Raw genomic sequence first — 18,872 nt, forward strand, 5'->3', positions numbered from 1 at the left:
TTTTCTAGGCTAGGAAGATATTAACAAGCAACTGTTTTACTTTTCAAATTTCAGTTTTGGACCTTCGTGGCCTATTTTAAGTAGCAGTTTTTTAAATGACTTATTTGGGTATTATCTTTATAGATTAAATTTCCCTTATGACTAATGAAAGGGACACCTCAACTATATGTACAGTTTGATTGTACAGGCCACTCTCTATGTAATTGAATGAAAGAACTTGACCTACCAACCAGGAAGCAAAAGTTACTGAAACTGCTAAGGGGTGCATGGTTCTAATGAAATGTTTTCTCATGTGTGTTATGAGAATGCTTCTGGTGTGTGTGTGTGTGTGTGTGTGTGTGTGTGTGTGTGTTTGGTATATATGTATGCCTGTTTTTCACTGACTTCTAGAGGAAAATCCCTTTAATAAATAGGGCCAAATAATTTGAGTAACCTAATTACAGAGATAATGTTTAACGCTAAGTTTTATTCTCTAAAAAATAAAAAAAATCAATTTCAATTTGTCTTTATAATCTTTAGAGATATCTTTGATGTTTTCATTATAATGTATTAAGTATGCCTGCAATGAGCCAGCTATTGCATAAGGCATGAGGGCAATAAAATAATATATTACTTTAAAGTGCATGTTCCCGTAATCAAGTCATGTATAGAAATGATTATGTATAAGACAAAGTTGGATAAATAATAACAAATGTTTTTTAAATATAAGCTTTATTCAAATATAGTATCAGATTAGAATATTTCCAAATTCAGACTATTAGTCAGACATTTAACTGGACAGACAAGACAAAGCTTCAGAAACAAAACAAGGAGTTACAAAATCATCCTTCTATGTAGCATCATATAATACACTGTCATAAAAAAAAAAGTTCTAAGTGTGAATAGAGAAAAAAGTGAATCATGCCAATTAAAGAAAATTAAAAGTAATTTTTGTTTTCCAAAGACAATGAGAGAAATCATATTTTATAATTGACTTTAATATTGTACAATGTTTGCAGGCTGTGTAGTATTAGGTACACTGCTTAAACTTTCATGTAGAAAATAAGACTACTCATAGAAATTACTTGAGAAGGTGTGGTAAAGACCAAATGAGTTCATCTAAAAAGTTTACCATATTCCCTGGAACACAGTAAGTGCTTAACAGTGTTAGGCTGTGCAGTTATTACTATATGGTTATTACCATTTTCATAAAATCTTTGTAACTGTGAATGGACATAGCAGAATAAATAAAAACTTGGATACAAATCAATTGGATGGCATAAAATTAACAAGAATCACAGTTATCATCTTAAAAAAGAGAAAATATTAGCAAAGAAGACAGGAAGCAGGAGCAGTAAGTGAGGATTACCTGGTAACGAGGCTGATTCTTCAAAAATGTTTTGTTCGCAAATGCTTGGATGGTGCTGTGTACTTTGGTGAACACCATGAAAAACTTCAGTATTTAACTTAATAACATGGAATGTGATTTACCACAAAAGTGTATATATATATTTCAAATTTAATTGCATTTGCAATACATCAGTCATAATATCAAATCAAAGCCCTAAGCGCAGGTGTCAATGAATAGGAATGGATGATTTTAAATTACATAGGCAGGGTTGGTATAAAGTATCTATAACTTTATTTTCTGCTTGTTAATGTTAATGGGTTTCATCAAGAATTAGCAGTCTTTAAGAGGTATAGACATTTAGAAAATTTAAAGGTAAGAAAAGGTAACATTGAGATTTTCTTCCTACTATTGAGAACAATTTGAGAACCACTGATATAGAAGAAGCTCAACTGTTTGTTATATGTCTTCTGAATCATCACATAAAAGGGACTTTATTCTAACCCAGTTTTGAAAACAACTTTACTAGTAAAGGTCATCTAATCTCAACTAGTTTTGACATACTTTATCACAAACTATTTGTAACTGGGCCATGAAATTCTAGTTACTGAATGAAAAAAACAATTTGCCACAGATTATTGTGTGTATGAATGTGTGATGACTTTGTCAATCTAGTGGATCATAGCACAGGTATAATTTGCTTATCAGAAGAATAAAAGGAAAGAATATATAATGTTTGCATCAGATAAAGGACACATTTTTTACTGGGATATCTAAGGGTTTTGCTCATGATTATAGGAGGCAAAGAAATACTTAAACCATTCCATTCAGATATAAACTAAAGGCCAACCAAGTAAATCATGCTCTGAGAATGACCTTATAAACACTATGATACATGGTAGTACTATAGATTGTGATATCATTGTTATATCTGTTTTTGGTGTTGCTTTTGAGTGTTTTAATCTCTTTGAATATACTTACAAGGTTGTGTTCTAATCCAAGGTCCTTTACTTTGGAGGTGAAAAAAACTGAGGTCCAGGATGACAGACCTTTCTAAGTCCACAGAAATCAAACAAAACCAGAACTCAGAAGGTGCCTTAATCCACTTCCTATTCTACCATGTGACGGCTCTTCATGATATATCTCTTCTGCAGTCAAGCCACATTTGTATAGTTGGTGTCTACAATATAGCCAAAACTAGTCTAATTATTGTAGAGTATAAAGTAATTTTAAAACTAATTCTCTGACCACATGTAATGTGATTAAGATAGTACAACAGGCTATTATCAAAGGGAATTATAATGGTTGAACACCATTTATTCACCTGTGTTCAGTTGCTTGTTGAAGAATTGGCTGGCCAAAAAAAAAAAAAAAAAAAAAAAAAAAAAAGATGCTAGGTCATTTTCAAACTCCAGAGCAGAGTCATTAATGAGTTCTCACCTTTGCATACAGTTTACCTCTCAAGAGATACACCTACAATGGTTCCTGTTGGTCTTAAATTGTACTGTAAGATGACATTTTTGGTGCTTTGGAATCTTTATCATTGAAACTATCCTATATAATAAAGAGGTAATATGCAAATGTTACACCTCAGACATGTAATGACCAAACAGCAGGGGATGGTGGGGCAACAAGCTCCCTGAGAGCTATAGAAAGGTGGGGCAGAGAGCTAGGAGCAGTGGAGAGCTACAGGAGGGCAGGGCAGCGAGCTGTGTGCAGCAGAGAGCTAGCTACAAGTGGTGGTGGGTGGGGCAGCCCCCTGAGGCAAGTGGCAGTGAACTACTAGTTTCCTATAAATTTCCTGGCTAGACATCTGCTTAAATATTTCTTACCTATTATGTCTATGCTAGAGCTGTGTGATATTGTTCAATGGGCAGCATGCTTAACTAGCTTACAAAGATGAGATACTAAATATTTCCACTTCTAGCTTTAATGTACAGTGACACTACTGTTCATTTGCTTTACACATCTCTATATTTTCATTATGTCCTATGAGTAATTTATAGTTATGTAACATTTGTTTAGGTTTAGGTGGTCATACATTACACCTTACTTGTACATATCATAAATCAAATTCTTTGTCTTTAAATAAGTTTATTAACCACTCTGAAACTTAAGTTTCTCATCTATAAATTGAAAAGTAATAATATACAACATTTAAGATTAAAAATTATATTTAAGTTCTATCTTTGTGCATGCACACAACTTTACTGTTATCTCTCAGGATATCCTAAGACATATTACCTAATACATTACATAAAGTTGACAGTTTGATGTGTTGCTTTTATATTAGACATCTGAAGCAATCAATGCTTAATTTAATTATTTTATTAAAAAATCAAGCCCAGCCAGAATTGCTCAGTGGTTGAGTATCAACCTGTAAATCAGGAGGACACAGTTTAATTCCCAGTCAAGTTGTGGGCTTGATCCCCAGTGTGGGACATGCAAGAGGCAGCAGATCATTGATTCTCTTTCATTATTGATGTTTCTATCTCACTCTTCCTCTCCCTTCCTCTCTGAAATTACTAAAATTTATTTTTTTTAATCGAAATAAAAGAATTACAAAATTCTTGGCTGTACAGCCAAAATAATAAAATTGTGGTATATTTTCTGATAAGATGCTTCTGGAGGCAAGGGATGGAAGGATTTGAGCCCAGTGAAAGGTTCTTAGAAAAAAAAAAAAACAGAGAACAAAAATCATGCAAGGACTTGCTGTCTTTCAAAGTAGCCCCTGCAGTTGAGTTATGGTATTGGCAAAAACTAGTGCAGATTCTGGGCCAGCTGTCATCTCAAGTTCCTATAGTTTATATGACTTTCTCCCCTCTATCCTCAGGAGGGATATGAGGGTTTCTAATTTATGACCCTTCAGACTCTAATTCAAAACAGAACTCTAAGCATCCAGAAGCACTTAACTCAGTGAGTAGCTGATGGATGGGGTAGGCAGGGTTACAGGAAATGTTTACCTTGTCACCTGGGTTAAATCCAAAGAATATGGCATCTAGCTGACTTTGAATCTTCCTTACTAGCTACCTGACCTGGAAATGTCAATTAACATTTCTTAGCCACATTTTTCTCGTTAATAAAGATGTGATAACAGTGACTCAGATTTTTTTTCAAGAAGATTGAATAAACAAATATATACAAAGAATAGTCTCTAAAACATAATATTTTCCCCCTCCAGGTTCATGCAGATAATTTGAGGCCAATGTAAAAGCCAACTCTGGGTCATCCTAACTAATCCCACATGGAAGTACTGATTTAAACATCTGTAACATCCTCAAAACAAACAAGCAAAACAAAAACCTTTAAGATCTAACCTAGCTTCCATTTTGAATCTGAGAGCTCCAAATTATATTTCTTAATCTGATTAAATATTAAATAAAGTTATTATATTGCTATAATATCAAAATAAAGCTTTTAAAGAAGGTTAATTTTTCAAAGATTACCTAAATATGACAGGACCAAAGAGATATATCTTAAACTTATACATCATAAACACCAGCAAGCCTTTTGACATGTCAAGGCTTCTAGACTTTTATATTTAAGTGGTCTTATAGTGGAGTGAGGTTGGTCATTATCTCCACAGAATGGTAGAAAAGAAGAGGCAGGGATGGCAGAGGGAGTTGAAACCTTGGCACAGGCCTCTTTGAAGACTGTGTGGTTGGGCAGAGATGGTAAGAGTGGAAAGGAAAGTTCCTCGATACTAGCTTTCCTTTTTTTAAAATTTTCTTTTTCTAATGCTTGCAGTCACTCATTGCTAGTGTTTTCATTAAACTTAACCCTTAGAATTGGTCAGGAAAGAGGCAGGGGGAAATGCTCTAAATTATAAAAGAAACAAGAAAATGCATGAAAAATTGAAGTGACATCTTGGCAAGAAGCAGACATGGTGGAGGAAGCTTTATATTGTTAAAGGCAAGAAGCTTTTTCCTTTGGATGCCACGAAGTAAAATGTGAGCTCATTCTACAAATAAGAAGTTCACATAAAAAAAAATGGGGACAAACTGTTCTTTTTCTGACACTACAATTTAGGAAAATATTGAATGATACGAATCCCCTTTGAGCATTTTGTGTAGATCTTCATTCCATTCGGTCCTTTTCTGCAACATGTAAGGTACAGGGTCAGCCAATGTTTTTGAAGACTAATTCTTGCCCTGGAAGTAAGCTGGATCCTTATTGTCACTTGCCCCTTGCCTCCTTGCCATACATTACATTTATATATGTTTTATCACTAGGAGCCTGAGTTTGGACACATTAAATGATTAGCCTATATCCTCCCAGCTGGCAAGTGGTCAGATCCTAGCTTATTTCTGAGAATTGCTTTCTGAAGGCAACTATAGCACTCTTTACAGCAACTAATCTCTGTACAAATACACTCTAAAGAAAAACAATACTGTATAATACAAACAAGAATGCTGAAACAAAACCATGTGGGCAAATAACTGTATGTTTTCCTGGCTATCTAAATGCGTTCTTAAAAATAAATCAGCTAAAGAAATTCATTATTTTTTATGACCAGCCAAACTCAAACCTCCACCATGAATACAAAAGTCTACCAGCTAATTCAGTATTTCTGTTTAGAAATCCTCTCTCTCCTCAGATCATTGTCTCTGAAAAAGTATATCTCAGTGTACCTAAATGAGAATCAACCAGAATACGTATTAAAAATGCAATTTTCTGGTCTGGGTCTTAAATATATTAATTAGATTCTTTGAGGAAGGAGCCAAATAATTTTCATTTAATGTAGAACCCGATGCTTCAGATGCACATGAAAGCTTGGAAACCCCAGATTCAATATTTAAGAACTCTGGAGTCTAGAACACCTTGATATCCTTGGCATTTACTCAGCATACTAATTGCAGCTGAAGCCAGGAGCTTGAAATGATCGTGATGTTCTGGCAAATATCAAGAGTTATTTTCAATGCATATAAATAAATTTAATAAATGAATATCTTGCTATGTTTCAGGTTGCATTTATCATTCAAGTCACATGAAAATAATTCTCTGCCTTATGTACCTTTCTGCAAAGGGCTTGGAAAATCCTCAAATGAATTAAGTGACATAGCACTATATTACATGGATATAGCAGGGGCAACCTCTATTTGGAAAGCAAGGTGACATCTACAAATACCCTGAAAAGAAGGAAACTTAACTCTACCTTCCACCTCAAATTCATCACTTCAAGTTGTGTGATAAAGAGGCAATGAAAACCACAGCTAAGTAAATGTGTGTTGTTTTCAACTTAGGGCAGGAAATCTGAGTCTTCAGACCAAGTAGAAGTAGCATTTAGCTGTGTAAAAATAAAAGTGTTGATTTCCCGTTCTTCACTCTTTCCCATTTGCAGCTGTAGGTTTTGCCTTGTGTAGAAAACAAATTTTCTCAATTAACTTTCTGTATTAAACAGAATGTGCAACTAGGCCAGCCAAAACAAAGGAAGGAATAATGAAAAAAGGAATCAAACTATTATATAATAATAAATAACTGCTAACAGCTTTATAATGTCTTAAATCAGATTAGTCCTCACAAGGAACTTCTGAGGTAGTTATACCTATATTGCCTCCATTTTATGTGTATGGAAACTAAGACACATAGGTGTTAGGTTACTTGCCCAAGGTTATAATCTGGTAGGTGGTAGATTTTATTTTATATATTTTTATATATTTATTGTTAAAAGTCTCCTTTTTCCTCCATATGTCCCCTTTTTCCTCCACTGTCCTGTCCCAACCCACCCTTACCCCCTCCTCGCACTGCCATCCCAGGCCTTCACCACCTTATTGTCTATGTCCTTGGGTTATGCATATATGCGTACAAGTTCATTGGTTGATCTCTTCCCACCACCTTTCCCTGCCTTCCCTCTGAGGTTTGTCCGTTAGTTTGATGCTTCTGTCTCTGGATCTACTTTTGTTCACCCAGTTTACGTTGTTCATTAGATTCCACATAGGTGATAGATTATAAAGGAAAATGCCAACCAGGAAGAGAGCCCATGCTCATAATCACTATGCTACAGCGCCTCCTAGTGTGTGATATAAAGCACTGGAATGAGCCAGTGTCAGCCTGTGTGTCAGCCTCATTTGTGTGGGTTCTGATTTATTCAGTAAGAGAAGGAAAGAAAAATGTAATTTCCTGTCAGGAATCTTCTAAGTTCACAGCCAGAAAATCCTATCTTGAAAGTTCTAACTAAAATAATGTTTATTTTATTTTTATTGTGAAATATAATAATCCTATATTTGTATAATATCTTTTTTTTAATGGATGTTGTTTTCCAAAGCTGCACCAGTGAACTAAATGTTCTACTGCCTGGCTCTAGATGACATCCAGACATGAACTGTGGTAGCAATCAGACTGACCTGCATGCTAATTGCACCTCAGTACCCTCTACCTTTGTGATCCTAGGTAACTATCTCAACTGCTTGGGTTAATAATTTAATTTTTTACATGTATCACAGGAGTTCAAGGTTATTCTTTGTTTTCCATGTGTACGAATTGTACTACACAATTCTCCAGGGTTACTTTATTTTTTTTTCAGACCATTGAAGGCGCTTTACAGATTAGGATGCTGAGGACTGGAAAAGTTAATGTGGCTAAGGTCACAAGATTACCAAAAGGTAGAGGTAGAATGTGAACCCATGATTTAATAAGCATTAGCCTCCAAATGAGGATCCTCAGGCCATCAGTGAACACCAATATTTGTGGTGTCAGGCACTTGGGAAGTAACTCAGAAACAGGAGATGCTGAAATCCTCATGCAGACTAGTGTAAAAACATGACTTGTGTCATATATGCACATGGCTTTTGTGAGCCATGGGGTCGGGTACACTTAACTTTATGCCCCATTTGTGTGGAAACCCTCACAACATCCCCATGTCATAAATAATGCCACCTTTTGTTTTATGGATGTGAAAAACAAATCATTTGAGCTCAATCTATTTTGAAGATTGACTTAATAGTAACAACAATTAATAATAACAATGACAATGGCAGCCAGAGGTTTTAGGAGCTTTTTACTACTTTTACTGAAACTGCATTTCCAATGGTAGTCAGAAGATGGCACTGTGAAGTACAAAGTACAGTGTAGTTGTATCTCTTCAAGATTTAACCTATTTATAGGCTGACACATTCTTCTCAAAATTGACATCTAAAAAATGATTTGCTTTAACGTCTCAACAATTAACATATAAATATATGTGTATATTTGTGTATAATGCATGTGTATGTATGTTTATGTTACTAATATATGCTAGTGGCCAGGTGCATGGATTCGTGCACATTGAAAGGAAATCAGGAGTCCACCCACATGCCCAGGACAAGCAGCAGGGAAGTCGCATGGGGAGTCTGTCCTCCTCCTGGAAGCTTCCTGAAAAAAATATTTCCAAAGTTCCTTCTGTGGCCAGGGTTGCGCCTTGCCAGCCGGGAGGTCCCTAGTAGACACTTCGGGTTGTGCTGGATGCTTTCCATCACTCAGAGCAGGATAAGAGACACTCCAAGGTGAACAATACCAGGAGATCTTGGAGGGTGGGGGTGCGCTCTCACCCGCACCTCCACCCTTCAGGTCCATCTCACTGACTTTTACCCCTATTGTCAGTTTCCCCCTTGTGGCCATTTTTATATTGCCGCCTTCCTCTGTAGCTCTGGGGCAATGGGTAAGGGATGAGATTTGATCTAGATGCCAAGGGGAGGGGAGGCAGAGTTCCAAGAGCCCAGCAGCTGCGATATTCGGTTCTTCCTGGGTACTCCCGAGTGTCTGTGCTTCATTCATTCCCCAGAAATTGCACCTCTAGGCTTAGGGGTATGTGCCTCATTGCAAGTTCTGGCTGAGCTGAGCTGTGGGCATCATCAGGGCGGGGGAAAGGGGTGCGGGGGGGAGGGGGAGGGGAGGAAAGGGGTATGTGCATCTTTGCCACTGCCATGGGCCCACCAGGCGAACCGGGGGCAATGTGGGAGTCTGTATGCCGGCCAGACCTGGGAAGGGTGCAATGCGCTCAGCCAGGGACACATGTGGGAGATCCGCTCATGGGATTGGGATTTTCTCACTTTTTCCGGGACTTTCTCTGGATGTGGGGACTGGTCCAGCTCAGAAGTGGCAGCTGGGGGTGGTAGGAAGGAAGGAGGGAAAGGCAGATCGTGGTCCCTGTTAAGGCAGATTCTTCCTATTTCAGTTCCACGTCAGAAGGAACACAGCAATAGCTAAGGGGTGGAACGTGGCCCTGATGTCCGAGGGGGAGTTCCAAGGGGCCCGCTTAGGTATCAAGGTCGTCCTGGTCGGGCATGAATGTCCCACGCTGCATGTGTTCGCAGTAGATTGTACCTGCAGGCTATAGGAGTGATTTTTCCACACAACTCCTGGTCAAAGTGTGGGGCTGCCTGAACCGAACAGGTCAGGCCCGCACCTGCTGGCGCCCCTCCGCCCACCGGAGCGCTCTGCAGGGATCCAGGAGCGGGTATCCAGGGCCAGGACGCTGACCTTTCTGGGAGGTGGGGCTGGGGCCGGGTGTAGGTGGAAGTTGCAAAGGGTTCGCCTGTGGACACAGGTGGATGTCGGTCATTGGGCTGGACTTCGCCGGCACTGGCTCTCGAGATGGGGGCCGGCCCATGCAGTATGTGCGTGAAGCGCCTCTGTGTTTTTTCCAGAGCAGCATCCAGAGACCTAGAGGGCAATAGATAAGGGGTGAAGTGCAGCCACAGGGTCCGAAGGGAGAGTTCCAGGGGCTGGGGGTGGCTGATCCATGGTCATTCCAGCTACACCCCCCACTACCTGGGCATTGGGGCTGCAGTCTGTTCGCTGGAGATTGGCCTGCCAGAGGCTGAGAAGCTCAGGTGCTACAGCTGCACTGGCCAGCCTTGAACCTGGCTTCTGGCTGAGTAGAGCTCCTGCAGTGGGGGGACACTGACCACCAGGGGACAGCTTCTGCATTGAACATTTGCTCCTCCGTTCCCACCCCCCATCCCCCATCAGTGTGCATCATAGCGACCAGTCATTCTGGTTGTTCCACTGTAAGGGTAAACTAATAAGTGGGACAGATCTGCCTATGAGCAGGCACTACACAGTCTCTCTCTCTCTCTCTCTCTCTCTCTCTCTCTCTCTCTCTCTCTCTCTCTCTCTCTCACACACACACACACACACACACACACACACACTACATTTCCAGTCTTGTATAACATTGTGTAATGACTATACAGTCTTATACAGTCTTGCCTGTATAAGGGTGGGGCATATGATCTTTCAGGATATAGGTGGGCCAGAAGGTCCTCAAGGTTAAATTCCTATCTCCATAAAAGAAGGATAGAATTAGAAAGAATGCAGCAAGCAGGGGAAATAACATAGAGAATGGTCTTCTAGGGAGTTGATGGCATATAAATTCAGTCAAATATTCAATAGATTAGCAGGTAGAATAGCTATAGGAAGAACTGACACAGTATACTGGATTTTAGAGATTGCAGTAGGTCTTCTTGGTGCCTGGTCCAGATTCTCTTCACTAGGAGTGCCCCCATCTGCAATGGCTGACAAGTGCCTATCTCCACAAAAATAGCTCTGAGGTTACTGAGATTCTTTCCGTAGCCCTGGGTGTTATCCTCTCAGCAACACCTTCTCCCATCTCTAACCTACCACAATTAGGTTTCTCTCTCAATTAGGTCTCGGGGTATTAATATATTCTCTCCCCACACCCCCAATCTCCCTCCCTCCCCTGTGCTTAATTAGGTTTCAACCCCTCCCCAGGTATTATTAAACACTATCTCTCTCCATGATCTCCCTGTCCCCCAACTCCCTGGTGCTCTGTACCCCACCCCTGCAGTCACCCATGTGTATCACTGATATGCAGGTAACATCAGAAGGCCTCCTGCCTCAATGGGGGTTTACCTCCGTGGTGCAATCTGCACTCCAGAGCTTCCCTAGGGACCAGGTGAAGCTGCCTTCTGCTGTGACCACTTCCTTGCTGAACGTTTTTGACCCATCACATTCTATCCACATCTTCATTTGAAAGTACTCACTCATCCTGGTAAATTAATTTCTAAAGGAGAGCCATCTTACCTTTACTTATAGGAAAATTGACCTAAGGCAGAGGTTGATCCACCTGGGATTGAATCCCAGTCTTTCACATTGCTACTGTGATTTGGAGTGAACCGTTGAATTTTTTGTTTTGTTTTGCACGGAATATAGACACTTGACACTTACACAAGTGTAATATGTTACTTTCTTTACCATCCCATTATGGAAATGAATGCAAAACCTGAGGCTGTTTCTATGGAAGGAGAGTAAGTCTTCCCTGAATGTGAACTTCTGTGACTGCTCAAGGTGGAATGAGCACTGTGATGCAATCCATGTTCCAAAGCTCTCTGTGTGGCCTTTTGCTTTTTCAGGCTTGAGAGTTTCTTGTTGCCACTTATATTGTTTTTCTCTTGTAATTCTTCCTATGCAACATTACAGAGTATTTTTTTTAAATTATGTTATCTGTGTTCTAAATTGAAACATATAAATGAAATATTATTTTTGTGAATATCATCTTTTATGTGAAAGCTTTCTATCACTTCTTCAATTTCATGCTTATTTTTCTTACATGTCTAAACAATGATTCCAAAAATATAAACCATTTCAAAAATCACTTGCAAATAAATTTAATGATTTGAGACCATATATATATATATATATATATATATATATGGTCTCAAATCATTAAATTATATATATATAATCCAGTTAAGAAAGTTAAATTTATCAGATAGTTTTATATAATAAGATATTTTAATCTTAATTTATTGAAATATGACTTTATGTTACTGTGTAAGGTTATTTTCATTTTGTGTCTGGAGAACAATAAAATTATTTATATGTCTAACACTTATGGTATGTAAGAGGCTGTTTTAATTATATCAAAGTAAGTCCTATATTTTTATTGCTGAGAAGCAATAAAATAACATACCATAAAATAACAATTTCCTTTATCATTTTGTTTTTAAAATGACATATTCCCAGGAAATGTTTTTGAAATGCAGGCTAATTAAAACTTTTTATCCATTAAGACTCTGCTGACTTGAGAAATAAAATGAAAATGTTGAAGAGGAAACAATTCTTTGAAATGGCCGGAAAACAGATCTTTAATTAAAAATATTTTACAAATGAATTAAGTAATAAATAATAATAGGAAATGATTAGACAACACTTAAGTGGTAACTATTACCTCATTTAACATATTTTGCCTTATTTAATTAATTTAAGGCATGATATATAGATGAATAATCTAATGCTTAGGTAAGAGATTTGCTTCAGCTAGTCAGCTAGTCATTTGTGAAACCTGAATTCAGGCACAAGGATGTTTGAATCTGGCTTCCAGATTATATATAAAAACCCAGGGACCATAACAACCAACTGAAGGTTCAACCAAACACTGGAAGTCAGTCCTGTAGTCAGTGCTGGGTTGCTGTGGTGACCCAGCATTGAATGCTGCAGGTGTGGACACAGCGACCCAGCACTGACTGCTAAGGGGGCTGTGGATCAGGCCCAGAGAGAAACCTGGAGAGAGAGGCAGGGTCTGATCTGCAGCCTCCGTTGTTGCAGCTATTGATCAGCTGTTGCCTCTTTCTTTCTCTCCAGGCTTCACCAGCAGCCATGCCTCTGCAGGGGCTGCTGATCAACCTTGCCTCTCTGAACAGGCTCAGAGATAGGCCCGGATATCTACCTGGCATAGAAATCAACCAATCAGAACCAAATCTGGTTAAACTGTGAGGAGCCAATGGCTGCTTAGGAGGTGGAGCTTTTGACACTGACTGGCATAGAAACCAACCAATCAGAATCAAATTGGCCAGCAGAGGAGGGCATTTGGGGGCAAGGTCAGGTCATTAGGGGAGGGCATTTGGGGGCAACCAGGTTGGCAGGGGAGAGCAGTTAGGGGCAATCTGGGAGGCAGGCAGGTGAGCAATTAGGATCCATCAATTCCAGATTGCGAAAGAGGGATGTCTGACTAATGGCTGGACATCCCCTAAGGGGTCCCTGATTGAAGCAGGTACAGGCTGGGCTGAGGGAACCCACCCCCCTCTCTGCACAAATTTTATGCCCCAGGCCACTAGTAACTAATATAATGACAATTAGACCAGGCAAATAGGTTCTTAGACTTAGATGTTTGGAATAAGTCAGGGCATATTCTAGGAATAGAAGGTTATAATTTCAGAAGCAATATATATTTTACCTCAAGAAAGGTAAGGGAAGTGTGCAGACTCTTTCTCTTTGAAACACATCTAAGAGAAATGGTTAAAAGTACTAAAGGGATGTATATAGAGTGTTCCTAATATAGTAATGAGAATATTAAATTGAAGAATGAAATGTTGGAAGATGATAGTGGGTCTTAATGCAAACCTATTGAGTTGTTCTCTTCTTGTTCTTCAAACTGTTTGTTCCAACCTCAAAGCTAGCCAGTAAGAAGATAATGGCTTCATAAACTAGGTTGTTCTTACAGTCATATTATCTTTTCTGAAGTCTTGCTTCATACTTTAACTATAACTGTTCTTCAGACATTTGTATCTAAGAACTTTTAATGTCATCTCTCAAACATGTTAATACTTTGAATGCATTTTGAGTCTTTTTCTTTTTTTTTTTTTTTAAAGTGACCCCACCACTTTTTTTTTTTAAATATATTTTATTGATTTTGTACAGAGAGGAAGGGAGAGAGATAGAGAGCTAGAAACATCGATGAGAGAGAGTCATCGATCAGCTGCCTCTTGCACACCCCCTACTGGGGATGTGCCCGCAACCAAGGTACATGCCCTTGACCAGAATCGAACCCGGGACCCTTCAGTCCCCAAGCCGACGCTCTATCCATTGAGCCAAACTGGTCTCGGCGAGTTTTTTTCTTTTTGATTAGGGTATTACATATGTGTACTTATACCCCTACTGCCCCCATTCCAGTTCATGCCCTCACCTTCCTGGTGTCTGTGTCCATTAGAACTCAATTATGAACATATTAGAAGAACAGACTTACTCTCTCTCTAAAACTTTCTCTGTGAAGACTCCTTGGGGAAGGGGGTTACCTCCACTAAGGATACAGTTTCAGGAGGCAGCTCTGCACATTTACCAGAACTTCCTGTCTTCTCATGTCTTTTGCTGTGGGGATTGGATTTTATTTTTTACTTACTCTGTGCCACATGAGAAGTTGCACTTCATATTTTGGAAAAGCATCATACCTCAATATGGTTATTTTATAGTAACAGTATATACTTTCTAAATAAGAATAAAAACAAAACAACTTTAGTTTTTCCAAGATGATATTTGGGTCCATTTTTGTTTTTTTTTAATTTGTGAATGAACATAATTATCAGGGACTTTTGCATTTCAGCCAAGCTTTACACAAAGAAACATTGTCAGCACAGGTCCAAATATGTCTTTGCTCCTCTCTACTAACTCAATATAATAATAGCTACTGGTGTCAGGCAGTTATAAATGCTTCACTTTTATTATCTCACTTTTTCAGTTTCATTAGTTACCTTAGTTTATAACCAGGTTTCAGAAGCTTCATAGTTGTATGACTTTAAAGTAGCAAAATCATGCGTACAATGCCTAATATCTAGGATCTTTAATTCTGGAGAATTTTAATGGGAGGATTTTGGATTTTGGAGCTTATATGCTCACAACAGGTAATCTGGGAAAAAGGCAGCTGTCAAGATGCAAGGGAGTTATTACCAACAGAATTAAATGAATCACAATTTATAAAAAAAATAAAAAAAATGCTATCTACTCGAAAAGTCACTAGGGTATGACCAAAATGAATGTTTGGAACTTGCACTGTTATCAATATGAAGGGAAGGTAGAATTGAAAAATGACTGAAATAAATATTTATGTCTGTAATTGCATTTGAACATCGCTTTGAAGCACTCTCTGCCATAGAATCAGGTGTGACTTTTGTGTTATTTTGTCCAGAGGAAGCATGCATGTAATTAAAAAAAAAAAAAAGTCTGCAAGATTACTGTGCTTGCACAGAAGAATCTTTGTGTGCAAATTTAAAATTCAATACGTTGCTGAGTAATAGTTAATGGAACTTTTACTGCTGGAAAAGGAATTGTGAAATGTCATCTTGTCTCTCTCATACATTTTTCTGTGCTCAAGTATCCTTCCCCCCCCCCAAATATATTTTTATTGATTTCAGAGAGGAAGGGAGAGGGAGAGAGAAACATCAATGATCAGAGAGAAACACTGATCAGCTGCCCCCTGAACATCCCCTACTGGGAATTGAGCCTGCAACCCAGGCATGTGCTCTTGACCAGAATCAACCCCGGGACCCTTTCGCCAATGCTCTATCCACCAAGCTAAACCAGCTAGTTTTAAGTATCATTTTTTGGGGAGGAAGGAAAGGGTACAATGAAGCATGGGCAAACATAAATTCCACTATACAAGAACTGAAGCCTGGCCAGCCTAGGTTTTGGAAGCCTGAATGCTGCCTTTAGTCAACAGTCATATCTTTGAAGGGCCAGAAACATGTTTGGTCAGCAAACCCCAAAATAAATCAGCAAAGAAGAAAACTCATATTAGTTAAACCTTTAAGAGGTTGAAAAATAAACGAAGGCTCCAGTATTTTCATTGCGGAGGCATACAAATTTAATTGAGATAGATACTATTTTTTTTTCTTTTTTATTATTTTTATTTTTCAATTAAAGCTCAGATTCAACACCACTCTATATTAACTTTAGATGCACAGCACAGTGGCTAAAAATCATGCACCCCGCAATGTGGTCCCCCTGATGCTTCAGGTACTCACCTGGCCCCACACACAGCCATTACAGCATGGAATATGTTCCCTGTGCTGCAATCCAAGCCCTGTGACATTGCTGTAACTACCAATTTGTACTTAATCACTTTACCTTTTTCATCTAGACCCGCCCCCCTAGCTTCCTCTCCTCTAACAACTGTTTTATCCATTTATTCATGATAAAGCACAAGATAAAGCTTTCTCAATAAAACACAAACCTTTAATATCAATTCCTTTAGACTCAGAACAGAACTTACAACACTTTGTGTTAGAAGAGAGTGAATAATTGGCATGAATATTCATATGTTTTTACTAACCTAATTCTAAAACTGACTGTTTATCAAGTCTTTCTCTCATATTGAAGGGTTTATACTTACATATTTTTTCGAAAGAAATCTGTTTCATTCATCTAACTATATAGTACAACGATATCAATATAGCTGTGGAGCCTAAGTGCATCTGTAAGCAAATCCTGATTATGTGAGCAAGGTGGAGGCTCAAGTCCTTGGAGGGCAAAATCTAAGCCTTAGACTTCTTTTTGTCCTGCATAACCCATTGGTAAACACTTGGTCCATGTGCTGAATGATATATTATTTGATAAATTGTCAGCTTGTCTGCATTTGAGGCAACATTTCAATCTTATTGCCAATCATAATGTGTTTTATGTTGGTTCTTATATAGTCAAGTAGGAAAAAACTGCACAATCATCCTTTTAACAATAAGTTGTTTGGATTGAATTTTGGTTTTGATGCTGTTTTAAATGACTATGATAGTTTAAAACAACATAGTAAAGTTGTTCTATATTTATGATTTGGAGGAGTCAGTAAATATTTTAAAACATATAATCCTACCATTCCCAATTTCTACACCAAAAAACTTTTCTGATGCACACGCTTGCGTGTGCGCACGTGTGTGTGTGCGTGCGCATTCATGAGATAAATGAGTGGAGATTTCAGTTCAACCTTTCATTACCCTTGTCCCTCATTTGACCTCTAGTTTTTAAGAAGGCTCGGTGCAAGAAGAATATATTAAAATATTTTTAATTTACATTGTATAAAGATATAAATAACATTTTTGAACTGTTTTATGCACTGTGTCTCTAAGGCCCAAGATTAAAGATACTTCATTGGGGTCAGCTTTAATACATCACAAAGTAATAATGCAGGCTTTAAAAGCCAATTCCATTGTATCTTTACCATCCCAGAGAGATTAGGTAGGACCTCAATTAAAGTAATATTGTTATTGCCTATGGCTCATTTACCTGTAGATATTGGTTATCAGAATCTTGACTTAGAGCTAGTAGGCAATCTAAATACTTGAACCTGGCAAAATGAAAAACATTACCAATATCTGCAGCATAATAGATTCTTGCTTGTGAATTTAGATATTTGAACTTCATAATAAATCAAACTTAATATCTTAAGAGAATTAACATGTAGTAATGTATTCACCAAATACCACTCAACTCATAATACATGCTCCCTGGTATATGAAGAATTTATATAAAATGTTATTGAGTAGTGTTTTTTTTTTCATTTGTGCTTTTTCTATATTTTCCATTGTCTACAATGTTATGAAAATAAAAAATATTTTTTGAAATTGTTATTTTAAATAAATTAATAAGAGCTATTTATTTAAGCCCTAATCTTAAGGAGTGTCAGATCAAGCAAAATATATAGAGACATAAAATATGGAGAAGACTTAGATTTATTAAACTGAAAAGCAGTTATAAGGCTACACATAATATAAGGCTACACATAATATAAGAGGGATTCTCACTATCTAGCCAGATGCCAACTGTACCCAAGTCAGGAAAGGTTTGTCATACAATAATTGTAAAGGACTATGTTTTTTTTTTTTTTATCTTGTGATGCTTGAAACATCAAGTATGGAATGGTGGAGAGAAATTTGAGAGAAGACCTTCAGGTGTGCACATACACACAACACACTTTATGTCTGACTTTACAATTTCAACCTGAAGGTCTTCTCTCAAATTTCTTTCCATCATTCCATACTTGATGTTTCAAGCATCACAACATCAAATTGTCCCTAAAACATAGTCCTTTACAATTATTGTATGACAAACTTTTCCTGACTTGGGTACAGTTGGCATCTGGCTAGATAGTGAGAATCCCTGTTATATTATGTGTAGCCTTATAACTGCTTTTCAGTTTAATAAATCTAAGTCTTCTCCATATTTTATGTCTCTATATATTATGCTTGATCTGACACTCCTTAAGATTAGGGCTTAAATAAATAGCTCTTATTAATTTATTTAAAATAACAATTTCAAAAAATATTTTTTATTTTCATAACATTGTAGACAATGGAAAATATAGAAAAAGCACAAATGAAAAAAAAAACACTACTCAATAACATTTTATATAAATTCTTCATATACCAGGGAGCATGTATTATGAGTTGAGTGGTATTTGGTGAATACATTACTACATGTTAATTCTCTTAAGATATTAAGTTTGATTTATTATGAAGTTCAAATATCTAAATTCACAAGCAAGAATCTATTATGCTGCAGATATTGGTAATGTTTTTCATTTTGCCAGGTTCAAGTATTTAGATTGCCTACTTAGCTCTAAGTCAAGATTCTGATAACCAATATCTACAGGTAAATGAGCCATAGGCAATAACAATATAACTTTAATTGAGGTCCTACCTAATCTCTCTGGGATGGTAAAGATACAATGGAATTGGCTTTTAAAGCCTGCATTATTACTTTGTGATGTATTAAAGCTGACCCCAATGAAGTATCTTTAATCTTGGGCCTTAGAGACACAGTGCATAAAACAGTTCAAAAATGT

At 37.6% G+C, this 18,872-nt stretch overlaps 1 protein-coding gene and 1 long non-coding RNA gene across 4 annotated transcripts in view; one reads left to right on the plus strand and one right to left on the minus strand.

Annotated features, from left to right (window-relative positions):
- LUZP2 (leucine zipper protein 2) overlaps positions 1-18,872 on the plus strand; it is a 286,277-nt gene that overhangs the window by 4,755 nt on the left and 262,650 nt on the right. The gene's annotated exons all lie outside the window — the stretch shown is intronic.
- The window catches only part of LOC311627274, a 356,010-nt gene continuing 339,823 nt past the window's right edge, over positions 2,686-18,872 (minus strand). For both annotated transcript variants that reach the window (XR_014795876.1, XR_014795877.1), the window contains exon 3: positions 2,686-2,720. This is a non-coding gene — a long non-coding RNA (uncharacterized lncRNA). The remainder of the gene's footprint in view (positions 2,721-18,872) is intronic.

The sequence above is a fragment of the Pipistrellus hanaki genome (genome assembly GCF_964339955.1).
Source record: "Pipistrellus hanaki genome assembly, chromosome: 9".
Lineage (NCBI taxonomy): Eukaryota > Metazoa > Chordata > Mammalia > Chiroptera > Vespertilionidae > Pipistrellus > Pipistrellus hanaki.